We start from the raw sequence: 16,471 nt of genomic DNA, 5'->3' as shown, positions 1-16,471 counted from the left end.
ACCTTTTCCTTTCCACTGCTCTGGAATAACAGCCCAGCTTTTCTCAGCTTTCAGATAAAAAACTTGAAGTGTTGCTCCTAAAGCTGCTTTTTTTGCTTTATGAAAATAACTCTCTGTGAGCAGTGCAAGCATAGAAAGTGTAAGTGCTTTTAAGTTTATTACTTTTTTAAAAAGCTTGAACATATTTAAGAAATTTTAAACTAATTACACAAGTTAAACCACGGTGCGCCCTGGCTTCTGCGTTTGCCCTGTCACTGCCGCTGTAGCTGCTGCCTACGGAACAGAAGCAATGGCAGCGCTGGTGGGATGGATCAGGAAGAATCAGATAAACACACCTGCAAAGTGTTTAATCGGACTCTCTTTGACATAACGGGGACTTCGGCTGGTGATTTCGTTTGGAGTGGGACCAGGTTCAACTAGAAACTGGAATTTTTAAACTGGAAGACTGGTGAGGCTGCACCCACACTCCCGTGTGAAGAGAGCTCCTCGCAGAAAACCATACAAATGTCTTTTTAATTGCAGTGGGAAGGCTTCATTTGAAACCACACTCAACTGCATTTTCTCCAGGCAAGCCCGGGACAAGAGGAAGATGCCACGTCAGTTTGTGAACAGCATTGGGCTCCTAATGTCCACGGCCTCGTCAAATCCCTGGTTAGGAGTTAGAGGGTAAATAAAGAAATAGTAAAGGCATGCCCCAGCATATTTTAACACATTTTGAGGAAATACAAGCAGTGCACAGGTGAAGCTAAATGGATAAACTGAACGGGCACAGAAAAGTAAATGCGTGTAAATCTCACGCCAGTGGAAATATGTCCCAGGTTATGTGTGCTGTCATGCAGCAAACAAATAGAAATAAAAAGATCTTCCTGCACAAGACAGGCAAGTGGTTTCAAAACGTTCTTTAGCACTGTTAAAAACAAGGTCAGGTATTGCAATGCCTGTCTCGCTTCCACAGGCTTGAGCGGGAGCGCTGAGGGGAGGACTGGAGTCTAGCTGGAGGCCTGTAGCTAGCGGTGCCCCCAGTACTCGGCCCAGTCTTGTCCAACTTCTTCATCAGTAACCTGGATGAAGAGTTAGAGTGTACCCTCAGCAAGTTTGCTGATGACACCAAACTGGGAGGAGTGGTGGATACACCGGGAGGCTGTGCTGCCATTCAGCGAGACCTGGACAGGCTGGAAAGTTGAGCAGAGAGAAACCTGATGAGGTTCAACAAGGGCAAATGCAGGGTTCTGCACCTGAGGAGGAACAACCCCATACACCAGTACAGGCTGGGGCGGACCTGCTGGAGAGCAGCTCTGCAGAGAGGGACCTGAGTGTCCTGGTGGACAGGCTGACCATGAGCCAGCAGTGTGTCCTGGTTGCCAAGAAGGCCAGTGGGATCCTGGGGTGCATCAAGAGGAGTGTGGCCAGCAGGACGAGGGAGGTTCTCCTCCCCCTTTACTCTGCCCTAGTGAGGCCCCATCTGCAGTACTGTGTCCAGTTCTGGGCTCGCCAGTTCAAGAAAGATGAGGAGCTACTGGAGAGAGTCCAGCGCAGGGCTACGAGGATGATCAGGGGACTGGAGCATCTCTGCTATGAGGAAAGGCTGAGGGAGCTGGGCTTGTTCATTCTGGAGAAGAGAAGGCTGAGAGGGGACCTTATAAATGCTTACAAATATCTCAAGGGTGGGTGTCAGAAGGATGGGGCCAGACTCTTTTCAGTGGTGCCCAGCAACAGGACAAGGGGCAATGGGCACAAAGTGAAGCAGAGGAAGTTCCAGCTGGACATGAGGAAGAACTTCTTCCCTCTGAGGATGACGGAGCCCTGGCACAGGCTGCCCAAGGAGGTTGTGGAGTCTCCTTCTCTGGAGATATTCAAGACCCACCTGGACAAGGTCCTGTGCAGCCTGCTCTGGGTGACCCTGCTTCGGCAGGGGGGTTGGACTGGGTGACCCACAGAGGTCCCTTCCAACCCCGAACATTCTGTGATTCTGTGAGTCTGTGATTCGCGGGGAGTGTGCCAGAAGCCATGCCAGGATGGAGCTGAGGATGGCATCAGCCAGGTCCAATGGGTGGTCCCAGGTGTTTGTCTTTTCCTAACGCAAGAACAACAAAACATGTAGTGAAATTAGAAGGCAACATATTTAAATTGACAGCCACTTCCTCAGTGTTGCCTTGAAGATCAAGTTGTTCAAGAGCAATGAAGTGTCCCCTTGAAACTTGCTAGGATTTATGGCGAACATAAGCGACGATCCGTAAAGGCCCGCAAGGCGTACCTGCGCGTGGAGAGGGCCTCCCCAACACCCGCAGTCCGCACCAACAGTGCTGCGTGGGTGCAGAGGCCACCTTGCAGTGGGCGTGCGACCCGCTGCCTTCCCTCGCCGGCCTGCTGCCAGCGGGCACCCCGACACCCCACGGGCTGCGCGCTCCTGCGGCTGAGCCGGTAACTGGGGAAAGGCGCCAGGTCACGCACGCACAGCCTTTGCTTCGGTCACCAGGGACCCAAATCATGACAGGCGCCAGGGATAGTCAGAAGCTTCCCCACGAGCGGGGGAGACGAAATACTAAAAAAAGCCGGAATGAACGCCGGAACGCACGGTAAATAAATTTAAAGATGTCAAGACCGGCAAAAACCACAGCGACGTTCTGAAGGGCCCGCCAAGGGGTAAAGGCGGCACCTCAGGAAGCGGGTGCCGGGCGCGGGCAGGCGGCGGCGGCGCTCGGCGGGAGAGCGGCTCTGCGCCCCGCGGCGGCACCCACGCACCCGCCCACGGCACCCCGCAGGGGTGAGCCTGCCTCGGGCCGGCGGCGCGGCCGGGACGGTCCCGCGGCCGGGAGCGCGCCCAACCGGCGCCGGGGAGTAGTGCCCCCGGCGGCAGGCGGCGGACGGAGGGAGCTGGGGAGCCGGGGGCGGCCGGCAACGGCCCCGGTCCCGGCGGGGAGGAGTCGGCGCCGGAGGTGAGCAGGGGCTGGTGGCGGGGTGGAGGTGTCCGTGCCGCGGACTCGCTGGGGCCGTTCCGTGGCAGCCCCGCCCCGCGGTGCCCCTCCCTCCCGCCGGGCCGCCCGCCCCCTCTCCGGCCCCGCCGCCCGTCCTCCCGCACCCGCGAGCGGCAGCCGAAGGTAACGGGGCCGGGGCGGCGGGCGGAGCTGCGGTGGCGGGGCAGCCCCGCCGGCCCGGGCACGCTTCTGGGCTGGCAGGCTTGCGTGGCGCCTCGGGGTGCGGCCGGCGCTGGCGAGGAGCGGGGCGCGTCGAGCGGCCGCCGAAGGGTCAATGGCGCGCCCGGGCGCGGAGCCGCACCGGGGCCCCAGAGCCTGCCGCCTCCGCTTCGGCGGAGCGCCCGCGGGCTTCCCGGGTCTGTCCCGAGGCTTTGCACGAAACCCAGGCGTCGGGCGGGTTGCGGCGTACATCTAACGGGGGTGTGAATTTCGGCTGGGCTCCTAGGCAGAGTTCCCTCCGAACGTGCCTGTCGGTCATAGCTGATGTTTGGTAAGTGCGTTTCTAAGAGCCGGAGCGCGTGTTCTCGGTAAGATCAGAGCGCGGGCGGGGACGGAGCGCCGGGGCTGCCCGGACTCGGAGGCTGCACCGTGCGGGTTGAAGGCACCGCGTTCGGCGGCCGGCCCCGAAAAGCCGGGGCTGAGGTTTGTCCCGAGGGAGAGGTTTCTTGTTCCTGAGACCCTGGACCGTCCCGATCCCTGCGAGGAGAGCTTGTCCGAGCTCTCCTTTCTGTGCCGTGCTTGTGCCGGAGTGACTTCTGCGAGAAGAACTTTTACCGCGGCTTTCTCCCCGGGGCAAGATCGGCTGGGTCCGTGAAGAGGGGCAAACCTCCGCCGGGGAGCGTGTTGTTAGCTCATCCTGCAGCACCGAAGTGATTTCAGAAGGAAAGGTGGCTCTCGAGTCTGCTTACCCCCCCCCCCCCCCCCCCCCCGGCTATTTCCATGGCTCTGAAGTGGCTGGAGGGTGACCTTCAGAGACAGAAGTCAGCTTCGCTCAGAGGGTTTCAAACCTCTTTTACTTGCTCTGCTTAAGGCTTCCCCAAAACAAACGAGCAGAGCATTTGGAAGGAAACCTGTGACTGAATATTCCTTTCCCTTGGGTAAAAGCCGGTAGACGTTCCCACTTGTTTTGGAAATGTTTCTAACCGGATCAGATCTGACACTGCGAAAGCAAAACGTGAGGTAAGGCAGAGGAGGGCACTCCTTGTGTGGGGAAGTGGGGTTAAAAACTAGGCGAATTATCTCCAGGTTTTCTTCTGTGACACCCTTATTTTGGTGGGTTAATTGGCATATCGGTTTCTGTGAGAACTCGAGACTTCTGCCTTTGAAAAAACATTAGCGATATCTCCAGATATTTCCAGGCAGTACGTATCTGAGACATTGCTGCGCCCACTAGGAGATGAACGGCACTTGGCCTTGAGCCTCTGGTCTTGTGCCTAATAATACATCGTGGGAGCACTGCATTAACTGTCAATAAATGCCTGTCATCTCTTTGGGCTTAATTACGGAATGGTTTTAAAACAGCACGCAAAGGCAAGTTTCAGCTCAGCTTTTAAATGTGGTGCAGCCCTGTGTATGAATAACTCTCGTGGTGCCTTGATCTGTCAGCAGTGTCCCCACTAATAAAGCCCTGCTTTGTTCATGTGGCTTTGGTTTTGACGCCCTAAAATGCATGAGTTCACTTTTTTATTTCCCTTTAGCAGCTCTGTGTTGATAAAACAGACCAGAGAAGAGTTGCGTTTCTTTGCTGAACAGGATGCTTAGGTGGGGTTGCGATAGTCTTTGGATGCTTCGCATCTTTCCCTTTTCTTTGTTGTTGTTGCATTTGATTCTGGGAGAAATCCTGTTAAATGCCTGACTGTGATTTCAAGACAGCCTAAGAAATCGCTCTCAGGTAATCGGATTGTGTCTTGCACTGAGCCCAGTACTGTCTGCAGTCAGACAGGGTCAGTAATCAAGCCAGTGTTGGATGTATTCTTATACACTGTGGAAACCCTCTTCCTTCTGTAGCATAAGACCTGTCTAATTGGGGAAGCTGGGGTCAGAAAAGCTGCTGGGAACTGGCAATGCTGTAGCTAACATGTGCTACCGTTGTGCACAGGTACTGTTGGTACAGGGTAGGAGTACCCAGATGGTGAATTATTCCAGAGTATTGTCCTCTGAATGCTCAGAGTAGCTTTTAGCTTGTGAACTTGCATGTAAACAGCTATTTGATTGCTTGTTTTGAGCAATCGGGGGAAAGACCGAACTGGATGTACTCACTGTGTCCTCAGATTGTTTGCGAGGCGGAAAGAGAGGCAGCGTTTTAAGATTGAATGGATGATAAAAATAAATGTTGAATTTGAATGGTATTAAGGGAAGAAACCGAAAACTGTAGGTCGTGAAAACTCTTAAACATTTTCTAAAGGTCTAAGTGATTGAGAAGCCTTTCTCCTGTTTTAAAAATTGACGTAGGCAGTCAAGGACCAGAGTGTTAAATTTGTGATACAGATGGGTCGCAGTAGGGGATTCAAAAACTTTGTCAGATGTATAGAAGTGATAAGGATTGAGATTGTTTCTTTTCAGATTTTTTGTAGCTCTACTAAAAAAATGAAGAAGCCATATCAGCTCTTGCCAGGTACCTCTTTAAATATTCAGAGTCCCTTGCATTGCATGGAATAGCTTATTTGCTGAAGACATCGTTTTTGAGTTTTGTGACTTGCACGTTTCCCTACTCAGATAAAGGTCTTCATCAGATGAAGACACCTTTTATAATCAACGGACCTGAATGCTTTGTTTGAGTCAGTTGGGCATTTTCAAGTACCTATTAATTAAACCTGACAACTTCAAGTTACTTTGTGCTGCTCTCCTTGTGTGTTCTTCTTCTGCATCGCAGCTGAACCTATGTCCCATTTCAGGAGGCAGTTTAGCCATACGGAAGGTCAAATTCTGTTGCTTCTGTTCTTCTTGTGGAGCGTCTTGCCTCTGGAAGACCTTTTGCTTGCTTTTCCTCTTTTTCAGTAGGACTAAGATACCTAGGCAAATTAAGATTCCGTGCAGTGTGGTTAAATGGTGAGCAGAATAAAAAAATAACATTTTTGAAGACTCTGGTGCTGGTCACATTGGCTGATGCCAGATGAGTGGCTTTCCCCTGACTGCTCAGCAGAATGGGCAAATGCTCCCCACGTTACTCAAGATGAGAGAGGGGCCAGAGTCCCTCTGCTTTCTTATTACTGTCCTTCTGCCCTTATCAACTCAAAAGTCATCTGTGATGTCTTACTAGAAGCTGATGTGCTTTAAGATGAGTGCTTTACATTTTAAAACTTTCAGCGCTTCCACTGACCTTAGGTGCATGCATTCCATGGAAGAGCAATTTCTGGAGCATTATTCTTCTTATTAAATATTTAAAACCTCTGTATGTTTTGTTCACCCTGGAAAAAGATGAGAAGTATAAGTCTCCCAGCTTGTTAACATGAACTGGAATTTCTTATAGTCATTCAGGTTATGCCAACAAATTTGCTGTTTCACAACCATTTGATGATAAAATCTAAAACTTTAAAGCAAATCAGAGGTATGTGGTGTTTTTTTCAAAAGACAGAAAACCAATGAAAGAGTTTAAATCACTGTAATTGAATCAAGTCGCTTTAATGTGTTCCTACTCCTGAGTAGAAAAGTTCCCAAATGATCTCTTTCTTGTTGTCTTTCAGGATTCTAAATAATTGCATCAAAAATAAGGATAGTTGAGACTGTTAACTGATGCCAGCTGTTGGTAGAAGTAAACGTCAAGGCACTATGTTTACAGGATATCTGCAGAAATAATGGCTCTCCATGCTCTGTGCTGCTCGGTTAACTAGTGTCTTTCGTTTTCTGAGCTCTCTTGGTAATATTCGTGAAGTTTGTTGAAAACAAGGGATCCTACTAAACCGTGCTAAACTGGAGTTCTGCACCACTGGCAGGATGTAAATCAATATTAGACAAATGGGAAAGAGCATGAGCATTTAAAAGGAAAAATGTTCTACTCAAGATTCTAGGAATATTAAGGCAACCGAGGTGAAAAAAAAAAATAAAGCATTAAAAACATATCCTGTCAATGTTGTTTCAAAAGGTGAAGAATTACACGTGGTGGCGATTATGGACATTATTCTTTTCTTCTTTTCAGAGCTTTATGTTTCTTGAAGAAACGAATAGTGTTTAGATGGAGACGGTACCCACAAGAAGCACTTCGTAGATATCAATGATGTGGGGTATTTTGACAACGGAGTGAGAACCATTTGTCTCAGCCTTCTGTAAATGGCTCCATTAGCAGAATAAATGGGCTGGTGTCAGCTGGGCAGGGAATAACGGGTACTATCCAGCACTGTCTGTGTGCAGGGCTGTCTTGTGCCAGGATGCCCACTGCTCACCCTTCAGTGAATAGGAGCTCCGTGGGAACAGCTGTGGCTGTGCTGGTGACACCCTTCTCTGTCTGAACCCCTTCACTCCCCAGGTGGAAATGAGTGCTGACACGGAATAGAATCATAGAATCATTTGGGCTGGAAAAGGCCCATAAGACCATCAAGTCCAACTGTTAACCTGACACTACTAAGTCCACTACTACCTTCGCTGTGCTTGGTATGCCTGGGGTTTGAACATGGTCCTCTGGGAACTTTGGCAAGGAATGATACGCGTGTGTATTTTCTCAGAAGAGCCAATCTGAATGTGTATATCTCTTGCCATTCTGTGATTTTTTTTTTTAAATGTTTCTAGTCAGATACATTATTGGAATGAGCTGAAAATGAGATTTCTCAGATGTACTGTGGAGCAGGCGTCGTAAGGTGGTTGTGAAGCAAATGCCTCACACATGTTGTTGTTTTATGAATATTTACCCCACTGTCTGAATTACAAGACATCTGTAATTTTAAAATGTTTAAGGAGAGACTGGACAGATGAAGGAAAAAGGAGTAGAAGTAAACCAGTCAGATTTAGGATAAACCATCCTCCAGGGATTTGACACAGCTGTGAGAATTATTTTTTGTGCCAAGCCTTATACCCCTGAAAAAAATACCTAACTTCTTCAAGTCTCGCTCATTGCTGAGACTTTTGGATTTTCTCTGTCCAGGGTGTTGAACAGAACTGGATCCTGAATGGGAAGCTCATTTCCACCCAGGTTTTAATTTCTCCAGTTAGAACTGGACCTAAGCTATTGCTTTTAAATGTTTGTCACATCAAACCAGCTTTGAATCAAGGAAAATACTGCCTTGTTACTCATTCAACTGAAAACAGGTATCTCTTAGGGCAGATCTGCTTACTATGGTGACTTTGAAGGTGTGAAGATTTGCATCATGTCACAGTCTCTCCCTTTTGCCTCCTCCTCCACCTCCGTCTCTCCCTTGCCATGGGGCTCAGCAGCACATGGATCATGAGCCCTGGTTTCTGTGCCTTATGCTGCTGCTGGTTCGGGTGGATTTGGGATTATTGGGCTGTTACTGGCCTGAACTGGAATGATTTCATTTATAGTTAAACTCAAAATTTGGTTACAGCTGAAGCAACGCTGAATTTGGTAAGCAACAATGTAAGAACACCACATTCAGCATCAACAACAGGAATGTACTTGTTTAACTACAGCAGCAGTGTAGATTAATGAAGGAAATGATCTGTGATTCCCATTAGCGAGTTGAGGTCGTGTTGCTTGCATGGGTGGTGTGAAGCAGTGTAGGCCAGGAGCCCGGCCCACTGCCTGAAGTTGGTCATCACACTGATGGACGGATTTTTCAGTATGTAGAAAAATGTCCTGTTTTGTGTTTTACATTTTTAGAAAGAGAAACATCCTGCTTTGGAAATGAGATGGAAACAATTGCTACAGAAAGCGCAGTGTCAACACGGTAAATCACTGAAGAGTCAAAATAACAGGATAAAGGATAGACTGAGTGTGAGGGAAGATGAGGGGTTTTTGAACTTCTCAGTGAAGTTCAAGAATCATAGGTACTCCACGCTGAGCAGATTGTGATGGGCAGCAGGAGAAACAGTTGTTTTCCTTCGGATTATCAGTGCAGTTTTTTCAGCTGGTAAAGCCAGGAAGCCAGAGCCTCCGTGGGGACTCTGCAACCACAATATAAATTCATTCAGCAAAACTCTGAGTGGAGTCCAAGTCTCTTTAGTTTAGAGCTTTTCAAATATTATTGCAAGGCTGTAGTCTGTATGTGTTGGGTTTCTACTTTATTCTGACCTCCCAGGATGAAATTTTTGCGTGGTTCTCAAGAACATACTCTCTTTCCTCACAAACTGCCTTTGATAATATTATTGAGCTAAGGAGGAAATACTTTAAAAAGCAGATATTTCCCAGGATGTGGAGCACATCCTCAGAAATTTTAGTTTCTAAACCTGACATCAGAAATTATTGCTTTTAGAGATCACTGTAACATGCTTCTAGTTAATGAAGATGATGATAGCCCATCAAGATTGATACATCTTTCCTTATTTCATGCCTCCTTTCCTCCTTTTTTTTTTTTTTTGTAGTGAATTTGCGTTTATATTTTGATGGCAGAGACTTGCTGTGTGTCTCCACAGACAGGCTAGTACCACTTTTTTACCATTACTGGACTTTTTGCCATCTTTTCAGGCTGCAAGACACTGTTGTTCAGCTGAGCTGCTGAATGTGTTTACAACAGCGCACGATGACCCAGTTCTCAGTTCTCTAGATCCCGTGCTGAGAATAATGACCAGTCTTACCTGCCAGACCTAAGCGATCCGTGAAGCTGCAAGAGGCTTGTTTGTGGTTTCTATTGATGTGTATGGCTCTGCTTACTTTGAATGATATAATTTATACGCTGTCTTTCAATATGCAAGCACAGTAGAATCTTGACCCTGTCACGTTTAATCGTGGAGACAGTTCCTGTGGCAGTATTCACGTTAATACATTCACTCTTAGTTCTCAGCTAAGTTTATGTATCTTTTCCAGCTTGTCATTCAGCTGAGCTTGTGTGCATTGATTAAGGGAAAGTCGTGGTACCACATCAGTGCTTTAGGGACGTCTCCACTCTGCAGCCTGCAAGAAGGCAGGAACAGCTCCAGTTGTACCAGTTCTAGTTCAGTTACAGTGGATTTGCTATAGATGTTGTACCTGGAATAATGTTCTTGCTGTGTTCTTGTCTCTCATGTTTTTCAAGGTCATTTATTCAGGTTTGCCTTTGAGCTGTAGTTTTTAATGTTATTAGATATCTGTAAAGTCATCAAAGGTGTTTCAGGAAGGACTTTTCTGAGTATGACTCTAAAATCTTTGAAAACATATATGCATTAGGGAAGCTGGTCAGGGTTACGTATAAAAACAGAAGTAAGAGAAATTTTAAAAGTATTTTAATGACAAGTTGGAGCAGTCTTGAAGCAGATACAAGGTTCCATTTTATACCTGCTGATGTAGAAACAAAAGGTTGGGTCCTTCGGGGCTTGGAAATGCGCTGTCTGCACAACCTTTTCTTAATCCGCCAAGAACAGAAGCAGCATATCCTCAACGCTTTCGAGAGTCCCAGCATTTGAGAGCTGTAGATTTTGAATTGACCATTTTGTGTGTATATCCTTCAATGTAAATGTCACTAAAATATTTCTCAGCATTAAATTTAGTGTTTCCCTAAAACTCTTATTCTGAGTTCAGCCTCTGCTGGCGGTTTTATCAGGCTTCGTGCTGTGAAGGCTTCCTATGGCTGCTGAAGGGCTTGAACTTGTGCTGCAGACCTCTGTTAGGGGCTCTGCAATGGGAGCAATTCCTGGCTAGATGGCAGGGAAATGTTCTTCTTGGCTATTCTGAGGTAAATCAGGGGAGCCTGTCCAGATCTGCCTTGGTGTAAATGAGACCACATCTCAGTCCTAGATGTTTGTTCTTGTGTTTCTTTGTACTTGTACTGTGTTCTAGAGTTAAAACCTTCAGAGTCATGGATTAATAATATATTGCCCTTGGGCTAAGCAAGAGTAAAACTTCTGATTTTATTTCTTTTCTAACTTTAAAATAAAAATTTCTGAAAAGAACTTACGTTCAGTGCCTAATCCTGCCAGACTTTACCCTTTGTGAGTAATTCTTCTTCACACAAGCAACCTTACTGAATACATCGGTGTCCGGAAGCTGAAGGACTCTTGTAAGTAAGGGGTTTTAAGAGTAGGTCCTTGCAGAACATTTAAAAACCTTTTATTTATCGAATCTCATGCATTCTAATTACTAGTTCACAGTTTGTCTGCTTTGTCATGTTAATAAGCGTGGTGAATCATTTTTAATAGCTGTTGTGCTTCTCTGTAAGCCCCAATAGCGTCTGTGGTAGATTGTGACAAGCAGCACCTGTTCAAATGCTGTGTATGTGTATGCGCATGCTTCTCAGAAACATACTTTTTTCTTTCATGTCAAACATGTCCCCTTATGCAACAATCTACTAAATTTCTAAATGCTGGATTTTTTTTTTCCTTTTTTTTTTTAAGATTGTCTAGAATTAATTTATTCCCCAAATGAAAGCACGCACCTTTAGCTTAAGTGAGAGAAGGCCAGTGTATGATCCAAGACTCATTCTTCAATATGTTTTAATGAACTGGGTTAATTCAACTGCTTATAAACAAGTGTTATAAGGGGGTCACATTGCTATGTCCATGTATCAGTGTGAAAAACCAAAAGTCAGATGAGGATTTTTCATGTATAATGGCAGCAGCCTGATTCTTTTCTGAAGCCTCTGGAGTCAGCATTTCACAGACTCACAGAATGTTAGGGGTTGGAAGGGACCTCTGGGGGTCACCCCGTCCAACCCCCCTGCCGAAGCAGGGTCACCCAGAGCAGGCTGCACAGGACCGCGTCCAGGTGGGTCTTGAATATCTCCAGAGAAGGAGACTCCACAACCTCCCTGGGCAGCCTGTTCCAGGGCTCCGTCATCCTCAGAGGGAAGAAGTTCTTCCTCATGTTCAGCTGGAACTTCCTCTGCTTCAGTTTGTGCCCGTTGCCCCTTGTCCTGTCACTGGGCACCACTGAAAAGAGTCTGGCCCCATCCTTCTGACACCCACCCTTCAGATATTTATAAGCATTTATAGGGTCCCCTCGCAGCCTTCTCTTCTTCAGGCTGAACAAGCCCAGCTCCCTCAGCCTTTCCTCAGAGGAGAGATGCTCCAGTCCCCTGATCATCCTCGTAGCCCTGCGCTGGACTCTCTCCAGTAGCTCCTCATCTTTCTTGAAGTGGGGAGCCCAGAATTGGACACAGTACTCCAGATGGGGCCTCACTAGGGCAGAGTAGAGGGGAAGGGGCTTTTCTTGCCTCCTTCTTGGTTGAGAAGGTTTTTCAAGCGTGATCTAAAGATCAAAGAGAGTTGGTGGCAAGATTTTTTCCCCCCTGCTTTTTGCTTCCTTGGCATCCTTTGTTCTGATTATTCATGCCTGCATATCCTTGCAAAAAGGACAGTATCTATTTGTTCTTCTTTGACCCCTGGAAGTATGGGTAAATTAACCAATTGTAACTATAAGCTAAGGGAACTGTTTATTGTGGAAGACTAACGAGCACTGGGAGTGAGATAAACAGTAGGCTCAGTGGCAGCGTGTGCAGTTGGTGAGCTGTGCAGATTAATACCTGTTTAAACTCTGATTGCATCTCCCTGGAAGAAAGAAAGAAACCAATTACCACCTTCCTGGCCTTCATGGCATTAGCAGTAGCTTAGACAGGATCGATTTCATGTTTCTTTCCAGTACTCATCACCACCATCACTTCAGAGATCGCTTCAGGGTCCTGGCATGGTACGCTGCAGTCCTTGCCTTGAACTTTGTCACAGGAGCTATATGAGGCCCGTAATGACCTACTTAACAGGATTTTGATAGTGCTTTTCTTCTCAATAACCTAGTTATTGCCTGCGTACCTTCCTTAGCTCAACCAACCTCAACTGCAAGCCGAACTGTTGAGGAGGCAGAGTACAAATCTCGGAGGAATTCACAGAAATAATTTGCAGTCCTGACAGAGCGCAGTATTTTCTTAATTATCTTTTTCCATGAATCTCGAGAATCCACTGGATTGTGTCAGTTTAGACCACTCTTTGCATTCTCAAAAGTGGACCATTATTAAAAAGAAGAAGTAATTGTACCACAGAAAGATCCTACTCTACAATTTTTAAGTTATCCTGTGCATCACTGGAGATCTCAGTGGAAAATAAGGAAGCAAGAGACACAGCTGCAGTTATATTAAATAGCATAGAAAGGTATAAAAGAAATCAAACTCTTTATTTTCAGAATGTAAATGCAAGTGCAGTGTTTGGGTTTAAGAGTAAACTACTCCCAAGAGCGGGATATGTCAGGATTGCACATTATGAGGTTCCTTGAACATTCCAGTGAATTGAGTTGTATTAGCCACTGATTTTTACACCCTGTTTCCATTTATGGAAGCTAGTAGACGTGGTCAGGCTTTGAACCATTCATTGCTGGAGTTTCAGCTGGCCATTAAATGTATTCAAACAGTCACAATATAAGTGTAATGATCAAATTTCACTTAAGTTAGTGTAAAATTGCACAGACTGGTATTTTGACTTAAAATGGTACCATGTCATAGTAGAACAGCAGTATTCGGGCTGTTCATCTGTACATCTGGCACTATTTTCTGTCCTCTGCTGTCATAAGTATGAGTTTCGTCTCCATTCATTTTGTGCATTCCCTTGCCCTTTCACAGGGATAACGCATGTCTCAAAGAGCCACCCAAAGTGGCTGCACAGTCGTCAGCTGCATATTCATAGGGCTGTCTCTGAAAAAAGCTGTAGGTCCTTGCAAGCTAGGCTCAGCCACGCATGACTTCAGGTTTCTGAACGAACTGCTAAGCCCCGGGTTTGGTTTCTGTGCTGCGTGCGCTGTGCATGAGCGCTGCAGGTGAGTCCCTGAACGGATCTGGTCTGTAGATCCCGTCCTGCTCCCTGGTTACTCAAGAGTTGTGTAGCACGAGCCAAAGCTTTTCTGCAGCCTGCACAGCTGAGTTTCCATTCTCTGGAAACCAGAGTACTAGAAAGTGTGGGAACAGGCAGGAAAATAGGCATCCAGAGATCTTTAGTGTAGATTCAGGTTACGGCCAGGTTTCGTGCCTGTTTGCAGAAGGCAGATAGTGCTCCAGACCAGAAGTCGTCGTTATCATTTGTGTTAAGTCTGAGTCAAAGGTGTGAGCAGGTACCTCCCTGAGTCCCATTAAAATAGGGTGGTTCTCAGGGGTAGTTGCCTTCAGTCCTTTGAAAGGACAGAGCTGAGCCGGTGTTATTCTTCGGAAGGGCAGTGAGGTGGGACAGCAGTGCCCTTGAGCTGGAGCCACGAGGCTGGGAACTAAGCTGCCCTCTGGAGTGAAAACCTCTGATGCTGAACATCTGGGGCAGTGCTCTGACCCCTTGGCTGGGCATTCCCTTCAACTTCCATGCCGGAGCTGTGCCACCTGTCTCAGAAGCTCTTGGGACTGGATTGAGAAGCCAAAGGCAAGAGGGAGCGTCATACTGCACCCTGTGTTGGTGGTGATATGTAGCTTGCTTCCCATACAGGGAGAGTGAGGATGAAAGGTAATGAATGAGTGTGATAATGAAAGGGGTATCCCTCTGCCACTTCTGTAATTTTATCCGAGCCAGCCGGTAAGTGTTGGAGTGCCAGGAAACAACATGTGGGTGTCCAAGGATCCGAGGATGGATTGAAAAACATTTTTATGTTGCTTACTCACCCGTGTTACATTTCTGCTACACCAGTGGGTTCTCAGCAGCACAGCAATAAGTATGATATTACTATAGTTACGGTTAGGTTTTTGTAATTATGTAAAAGCAGTTTCATTTATCAGTTTTTATTTCCCACCCGCATTTTTTACTGTGTGTTCTGAGATGCCTTAAAGAGTCTCTGAAACAACAATATGACAGCAGTAGAGGTAATTAAATCCATAGCCCTAAAGGAAACTGAACATTTTTAACAGAAAATGAGGCAAAGCTCAGTAACTAAATGTGTGTTTGTGTGTCAGACTGGGTGCTTTCTTCCTTGCACTGGTGCTTACTGACTCTGATACAGTTCTGGCTGCTGCCACTGCCTGCCGTTCCCCGGGGGGACAGCCTCTCTGCCTCTTGGGCAAAGAGAGGGAAGAAGTATAAGACCTGACCCCTAAATCATAGAATCATGGGTTGGAAAAGGCCTCTAAGATCATCAAGGCCAACCGTTGGTCCATTTTTTTGTTTTCTGGAGTGGAGGGCAGGCATGCGTGTGAGAGAGAGAGGCAAGTCCCTTGGAGCTTTGTGGAGGCAAGATGTGCCCCGAGTGATGCCGAAGTCCCTTTGGAGGGGAGGACAAGGCAGGCAGCCAGGGAGGTGGCACTAGGAGTGCCTTCTGTGACCTGCTGTGCAGGATGGGGCAGGAGAGAAGGGTTAGGTGAAGCTGCAAGAGGGAGGTCTTGGCTGGAGCTTCCATTTCAAAGCTTTTTGAGGGCAGTAGGTTTATTGGGAAGGGCTGGGAAGCTAGTGGTTCGGTGCACGCATGGCTAGAGAAGGTAGGGACCAAGCTACAAGAGCTTTGAGTGTCGCTGCACTAGAGAGTCCTGACTTCTTATGGGTGTTGGTGTTGTGGAGCACTTTGAAGAGGTACTGCTCAGCCTTAATGACATGTAGTGAAGCTGTTGTTTTGTTATAACATATGTCGCAGGGATAGATATAGGCTTGAGCCTAGCAGAGCTTTAGCTCTGCTCCCACTGCCTCTCTCCTCTGCTCCCTTGATGCATTGCAAGGGAATCAGAACAACACTGTGGCTTCCCTCCACCTCCTCAACCCAACGTGCTACTCACAAGGAATCAGAGAGAAGAAGACAGGGTCATGCGTGGAGCGAGACTGTCACTTCTCCCCATCATCCGCTTCGTGTCTGTGACTCGGGCTGCTGTGGACCCCCGGGGGAGCCTGTGCCCCTGTTGCATCACCTGGTGCAACGTGTATGGAAAAGATCCATCTGCTCCTTGCAAGGGTGCCTCAAGCACTGAAAACATATTTCCCACCTTGGGGTGGGATGAGAAGACGTTACCCTGCAACTAGATACCAGTTGTGAAGCACACCAATTTTGGGGAAGACTGAGCTAGCAGACTGAAGTGCAGAGAGCTGATTTCCTCCAGAGAGGATGGAAGTGAAGAAGGGGAAGACAGCAGCATATGGCGGTTTGGCTCTGAAAAGGCGCTGTGCAAAATGGCACCTTCTTATTTAGCGGATCAGCTTCCTCTGTGGGCGCCCTAGCTTGAGTTTGTAGAAGACCTAATTCTTTCCTTGATAGCTGAATGGATTTCGTCTGGAAATAGAGAATCTCGTGGTTCCTCTGACTGAAGTTTTTTCCAAAGTGGAAAGACACTATCAACTTCAAGGCAAATAACATATGTCAGAGGAGAATTTTAGGAGGCAGCATACCAAGATTTTAGGCCAAACCCTGAGAAAACATTTGGAAAGCATTTCAGAAGTAACTAGATGCAGAAGAAAGAATCGGGGGGGGGGGGGGGGGGGGGGGGGGGGGGAAGTCCATTTATTTTCATGCGCTCCCAAGCTGGACAAAATGAAAGGAA

At 47.3% G+C, this 16,471-nt stretch overlaps 1 protein-coding gene across 1 annotated transcript in view; it reads left to right on the top strand.

Annotated features, from left to right (window-relative positions):
• Window positions 1–3,067: 3,067 nt before the first annotated feature.
• KCNG2 (potassium voltage-gated channel modifier subfamily G member 2) overlaps window positions 3,068–16,471 on the top strand; it is a 60,463-nt gene continuing 47,059 nt past the window's right edge. Inside the window, exon 1 of the mRNA XM_075415313.1 lies at window positions 3,068–3,098. The gene's annotated coding sequence lies outside the window, so the exon portion shown is untranslated. The remainder of the gene's footprint in view (window positions 3,099–16,471) is intronic.

Source organism: Opisthocomus hoazin, chromosome 3 (genome assembly GCF_030867145.1).
Source record: "Opisthocomus hoazin isolate bOpiHoa1 chromosome 3, bOpiHoa1.hap1, whole genome shotgun sequence".
NCBI lineage: Eukaryota > Metazoa > Chordata > Aves > Opisthocomiformes > Opisthocomidae > Opisthocomus > Opisthocomus hoazin.
This window is presented reverse-complemented; position numbering and strand designations above follow the sequence as displayed.